This window comes from Lactuca sativa, chromosome 8 (genome assembly GCF_002870075.4).
Source record: "Lactuca sativa cultivar Salinas chromosome 8, Lsat_Salinas_v11, whole genome shotgun sequence".
In the NCBI taxonomy this organism is placed as follows: domain Eukaryota; kingdom Viridiplantae; phylum Streptophyta; class Magnoliopsida; order Asterales; family Asteraceae; genus Lactuca; species Lactuca sativa.
The window spans coordinates 110,370,066-110,377,116 of NC_056630.2; positions in this window are offsets into that span (position 1 = coordinate 110,370,066).

Genomic DNA, 7,051 nt, shown 5'->3' on the forward strand with positions numbered 1-7,051 from the left:
AGAAGGGAGTGTACTGAATGTTAGCTTGAGTTGGAAGTGGATACAAAGCTTTCACATGATTGTGATAAATTAGAAAGAAATTTATCAAGATGTTAGGGCCTTGATCTAATATGGGGACTTGGACTAGTGACCTCATTTCTCTAGTGTTGGTAACTATTTCTATTGGGCTATTGTGCTTTGGATTCCACGGTAATATGTTCAAATGGGTTCAACTATTGAGGGTTACCGCTAAGTTCTACATGGGTGTTTGTTTTACACTTATTCTTTTGTGTTCTTTTATCTATGAAATTTTACACACCATTTAAAATATCAGCCAAGTGTTCTTTTATTAATTGTGTTGTAACCTTCATAATTTTCACTAAAAGAAAATTTATTTTCTACACTGGTTACATCTCGGTCGTTATATATTTTTTGGTTCTTCTGGTGATACAACATGTATCATTTTTTTGACCTATTGGATAACTGATAAATATGCAAGGCCTCCATTTTTATCAAAATTTTCATGCTTCCTTGTTTGATCATGAGCATAATCAAGACAATCGAAGATCCAAGCATACTCAAGACAATCGAAGATCCAAAAATTCACATACGATAGAATCTTTCCAAGAAACGTCTCATGAGGAATTTTTCTCCTCAATACTTGAATGGGAAAAAAATTATCATGTACGTTGCCATTACGACACACTCTCCCCAAAATTCAATTGGAAGTGAAGCCTAAAATCTTAATGTTCTAGCCATTTGTAAAGAGTGTATGTTCTTTCTTTCGATCATGCAACTTTACTATGGTGTATATATGTAGAAGTTTCAAGGAGTATTTTATGATCTTTGTAGAGTTTTAGCATTTATCGTAAATTAAAATACAACCCATTGTCAGTGCGTATTTGTTCACTCCATTTCTCAAATTGTGTTTCAACCATTTTCTGAAACGTAGTTAAAAATATGTTTCTTCTCAGTTTCTTTTCCATGAGGTACACCTAAACTCTATGACTATAATTATTAAAAATATAAGGACAATCATGTGAACCATTAAACGAGACGTGTTGATACCACCCTAAATGTCACATGAATTAACTCAGAACATCTAATTGTTTTTGGAGAACTGGTGGGAAGGGTATGCCTACTTTGTTTTTGCATGAATACATAAATCACAAAATTTATTGAAACTGCCTAAATCTCATATTTTTTGGATTTTCTTGGGAACTCCTTCTGACGTATGATCTAATCCTCTGTTCCATACTTCATGCTAGGTTTATGCCACCATCGATGTCCCTTTTGGCTTGAATGACTACAAGTAGTACAAACCATCTTGCTCATTAATCCTACTAACGAAGGAGAAAATATTTGTTAGGTATTGTCAGATTCGGATCAAATACTATCTGATAAATATTTATTTCTAACTCCGTTAACGAGAAGTGAGTACCCATTACGTATTGTCACATATGCATTGTTGTTTTCTTCTTTCATTATTTTTGAGCCACTCCTTACTATGTGTAATGCATTCACTTGCTCCAGAGTCAATGACTAACTAATCATGGGTTTTAGTTTTATATATCATATATTCTACAAGAGAAATTGGCATATTTCTTTAGAATTTGAGTTGCTGATCATGCGAAGCTGTTTATCTTATTCCTATTTTGTGAGTCTAGGCATGAGCGATTCTTAAACAATAGTCCTAGATGCATTTTAAGTTTTCCTGTTGGATTTTTTGTTAGAGGCTCTAGGTATCCACCATTATGGATATCGAATCAACTTGAAGCATCCATCCATGATGTGTCTAGGATTTTGACAATGAGTGCACTGACGATCATCACTTTTCTTTTTGTTGGAGGGCCAATGATTATTTCTCTTATCATTGTACTTCAAATCACTCTTTCCTGAAGTTTGGAACGATTTGTTGGCTGCAATACGAATAATCCCAATTTGTCTTCGGTGATCATCTTAACTGACCAAGTGGTATGCATATCCCAATGTAAGAAGCAAACTAAAGCTTAATATTTGTGTTTTTAAGGCTACATATTCCTTTTTCAGTCCTATCAAGAATTCGTATAAATGTTCCTTTTCACATTGTTGATCTCCTTTGTTACGTCGCATGTGAATCCACGACAGGAGCATGTTGGCATGAGATTTACTGACTGACTTTTTTCCAATAATCCCCTAAGTTTCGAGTAGTAGGTTGATATCGTCATGTCTTCATATCATATTATTGTAATCATTCTTCTGAGTTTATACGTTCATGGAGCATTTACCTTTCCGAATCTTTCTTTCTAATCAAAACATGGTCCCTGGTTGTGATTGCATATTTTACACCACCCTTGATTTCTTTCTATGTTGCACTTACAGACTATCCTCTTGCATAACCTTACATCATCCCAATTTCATTATACATGCAGTCTTCCTTCGATATATGGATTGTGTCATCAACAAAAACAATTTTTTTTGTTTTAGGAAAACAATGCATTGCTTATCTCGTTTTGCCAATCATTGTAACATGACAACTTTCTCTCCCGATGTTCGATAAAAGGAATCGTTGCCTTCAGTTTTCTTCTTTGTTTAAAGCTAAGCTTGGATTCCTATGTTTCATTATAATACTATGATAATTTTGATAATACATAATTTTTTCTTGAACTAATTCAATGAAGATGATTACATGAGTATTTATAAGAAAGAAAATAATTAAGCTGTTTAGATAAAGATAAATAATAATTCAAAATGGATAACAATAAGAAGCATATATGTTAGGATAACATAAACATAAGATGGAATTCACATGTAATAATTGTTAATGTGTATTTATTGTAATATTCATAATCCGACCCTTATGATTGTATTCGACACATATTATTGTATTTTGTAATATATATATATATATATATATATATATATATATATATATATATATATATATATATATATATATATATATAGAAAGTGAATATGTGACTGTTATGTACCTAAGCTTAGGTATAAACCATTTTAAACGACCTAGTTTTAAACAAAACAAATTCAATTTCATTTTTTAGTTTTGTTTTAATAGAAAACCATTCAATTAAGTTCAATTATGGAATGGAAAAGATCAATTATATATATTTTTATTGCAAATAATTATTGAAGTTTATAGAGAAAATAAAAAACCAATATTTTTTAACAAATATAACTCAAGCATTTTGTCTTTAAATTGAAAAACTATATCCAATGATTTTGTGAAAAACTTGATGAGTTATGACATGTTCTTCTTTTATCTTTTATTCTATTAGTTTTTGATTTAGAATTTAGTAGGTTTGATTAAATAGTCATGACTTTTAATGCTTTAAGTTTTTACACACAATGAAGAAAAAGAACAAAAATTTGATCGATTTAGCAAGTCACATGATTAAGGAAGAATAGTAAAAGAGATATCACGATTAGTTTGGATATAAATGGATCAAAACTACAAAATTTGGAGGGTTCTATATATAAGGTTAGGTACATGACAACCATATATTCCCTAAGCCCATATATATATATATATATATATATATATATATATATATATATATATATATATATATATATATATATATATATATATATATAGGTTCAAATGTTTTTGACAACTATTGTGTGACTGTGTGCACCAATAAGAATTCAGGAAATAATTAATTATTAAATAAATCATTTAAGGGTATTATAGTAATCTTGGCATATTTAAATATGGTAGATAATTAATATGTTCTTTATTATTCCTTTAAATATGGGATGTAGTCAAAATCTGTTGAAAAAAACCCTAGCTGATCACGTATACAACGATTTATCCTCCCTCTCGTTTTCCCAGCATTGGTCCCTGCTATTCAGCGGGGTTTCGGAGGTTTTGGGCTACCGTAGAAAGGGAGATGTGCTAGAGGTTCGATCAGAGGGCATCAGAGTGTAGGAGGGGTTCCGATGGGGCAAAGAAATCAACAATGAAGTCGATTCTTCATAGGCCTTGATCAATGGGAACAGAAGAGAAAGAAAGCGAGGGGAGGAGGTATCGATCTCCGATGAGTGACTAGACCGAAGAACAAAAGGAGAAGCAACGAGGTGGGGCTGTTGCTCCGATCGAAGCAGGTCAGGAGGTGGAGAGGATGTGGTGGTGGTCGCTGATTCTTCTTCTCCGGTGAAATCTAGGTATTTTTTTTATTCATGTCTTCCGATTATGTTTTTGGTTAATTATTTATATGTCAATTAGTTTATTTGCAAGACAGGAAAAATAAAAAAAAACATTGCAAGATAGGATAAGTAAAATAACATACTGTTAGAATATATTTGATTTGAAGATTACATTCTGTTAGAGTAAATTACATTTTTTTAATGTTTACTACATTCTATCAAAATTTATACTTTGAAGATTACATTCTATTAGAATAAGTTACAATTTTTTAATGTTTGCTATATTCTATCAGAATTACAACCCACATTGCCAATTTAAAATATTGTATGCATTCTGCCAAAATTTAAAATGACATATATATATTCTGTCAGAATAATGGTAGTGCAGTAATGGTAATTGCACTTTAGAGTTAATGATTCTTTTAGAATTTGTGTTTGCCTTTTTTGTAATAGATTTGCTATGGTATTTTTCCACAGAATGAACAAGTTCAGTAAAGTCATTCTTAAAGAATACGATATTTTTTTTTAACCATTCTTAGTTTTTGTTGCATTTTTTATAGGAATTGATTGAAGAATGGTTTGAAGACATGATAGGAAATGCTTGAAGAATGAATCAAAGATTGATCACACTCACATTTTAAGAATCTTGTTATGTTTTAAAGAATTACACTTGTTATTCTTTCAGAATTTTGTTATTATTCAAGAATGTTCTTTGTATCACAATCATACAATGTAATTATTTGATATATTATTAGTGCAAGAAGACATGTATTCTTTATAAAATGTTAGTGTTGATAATATATTCTGTAATTCTTTAAGCATGTTAATATATATAAATATTGAATATAATCATATTCTGCAAGAATAAAATCAAAAATATATTTACTAGTTTATGGTTGATTTTTATGTCATTCTAACAGAATGAAATCGGATATTATTAAAAATTATATTTGAATTAAATTTAAAAAATTTAGATTTTTAAAAATAAGGGTATTAATTATCCCTTAAAATCTGGAAATTTCCTTTTTTAATATAGGTTAATTGACCAAAATACCCTTATGTTGAAATTTATGTGATTATATGGTACATGTTACCCTATTTTAATATCATAGACCCTCAGATCAAGATCATTGATTCTATTCCATCCGTTGGTCCAGATTTGTGCATACGGGCACACAATAGATGTCAAGAACATTTGAACCTAGCCCTATATATATATATATATATATATATATATATATATATATATATATATATATAGAGAGAGAGAGAGAGAGAGAGAGAGAGAGAAAGAGTTAGATTCATATATAAACTCTAATTATTGTGTGAATGTATAACCAATTTTGGACTAATCAATTATTTTGATAACAAAAAAATTAATTATATATTTATATCTATTTTTCCTTAAATAATGGACCAGTTATAGATTTTATATATTTATCGTCTTCTTAACACTATTCATTTCAATTCATCATCATTGCTTCACGTTATCATGTTCATGGTTCAAAATCACCACTTTAGTGCCATCGTCTTCAATTTTGTACCGATTTGGCTATTGATTTGGAACACCAATGGGAACGGCATTGCTAGATGGTACGTTAATTCCACAAAATCGACTTCAATCTCTAATTGTTTTTTTCTTGATATCGATCGGTTATGTATTTCACAAAATCAATTTCGAACACCGATTGTTTTTTTCCTTTGGATCAATTGTTTTTTTACTTCTAGTTGTATCAATTAAATAAGGAGGGTGCAAATAATTGATTTAACTCAATGCACTAAAATTGTTGGAAGTTTGTATCGCCGATGGGAAATAACCTGCCGATTCTTTAATATTAATAAATTGATTTTACTCACTCACTTTATTCATTATATACAATTCAATTCATTTGGTTAAACTATTCTGATGGTGAATTTCTTTTGTTCAGCATCAACTTTATGAAGTGAAGCTAGTTTAAATATATTGTGTTTTAAATATACTGTTTTTATTAGTAGATTATGTGGTATAGTGTTTCGTGTATCAAGATCGTGTTCCGAATGAATCTATCTTTATTGTACAGAATTTTAGAAATGTTCGATCCTCATTTCGTTTTTGTTCCACTTACAGAAACATTATGTGTTCCATGTGACTATGCTCGTGTTATTGCTTGTTTCGTGTAACCGACTTTGAATATTGTTTTCTTTTTCTATAAAATTATAATCTAAACTTCTTTTTTAATATAATTAATTTCTGGGATGGATAATTTTAAGTGTTGGATAAAAATTATTAGCTCTGTTTTGGTGATTTTTATTTTCATCTTGTCCTTTTTAAAACTTTATTTCATATAGCCTTAAATTAACATGATTTTTTTTTGTGTGTGTGTGTTTAGGTACTCTAACATAATTGAGGAGCATCAATTAACAAAGCATATGGACTCAACTAAAAAGTGATGGCTTTTCTAGAGCCTAGGTTTTTGATTTTTTTAAAAACACAAGCAAGGGATAATTGTAGGGAAAAAATGGGCTCTTTTCTTTAATCGTGAAGTGTTTTCTTCATATGCTTACCAGTTTTTCATAAACCCAACATAATTTAAATTCATTCTTACGAGAATATCATATTTGGAATTGTAAATTATGTTCATTCTTACAAGAATGTCGTGTTTTTGTACTTGTTATTTATCTTCTTTATTTATTTCATGTTATTTTTCTTTCAAAAATGTTAAATTATTATTCAAGAATGTAAGTTATGCACTTGTAATTAGTTTCTTATTCTTCAAGAATATGTATTTTTTTTAAGATTGTTAATATTATGCTTAAAGAATATCGATTATAAACTTGTAATTCATATCTTATTCTCCAAGAATAAGAACGATAGGAATGAAAATTTAATTGTACCATTTGAGAACGTTCAAAACAATCTCCAAGAAAATTGACCTCAAAAGTTAAT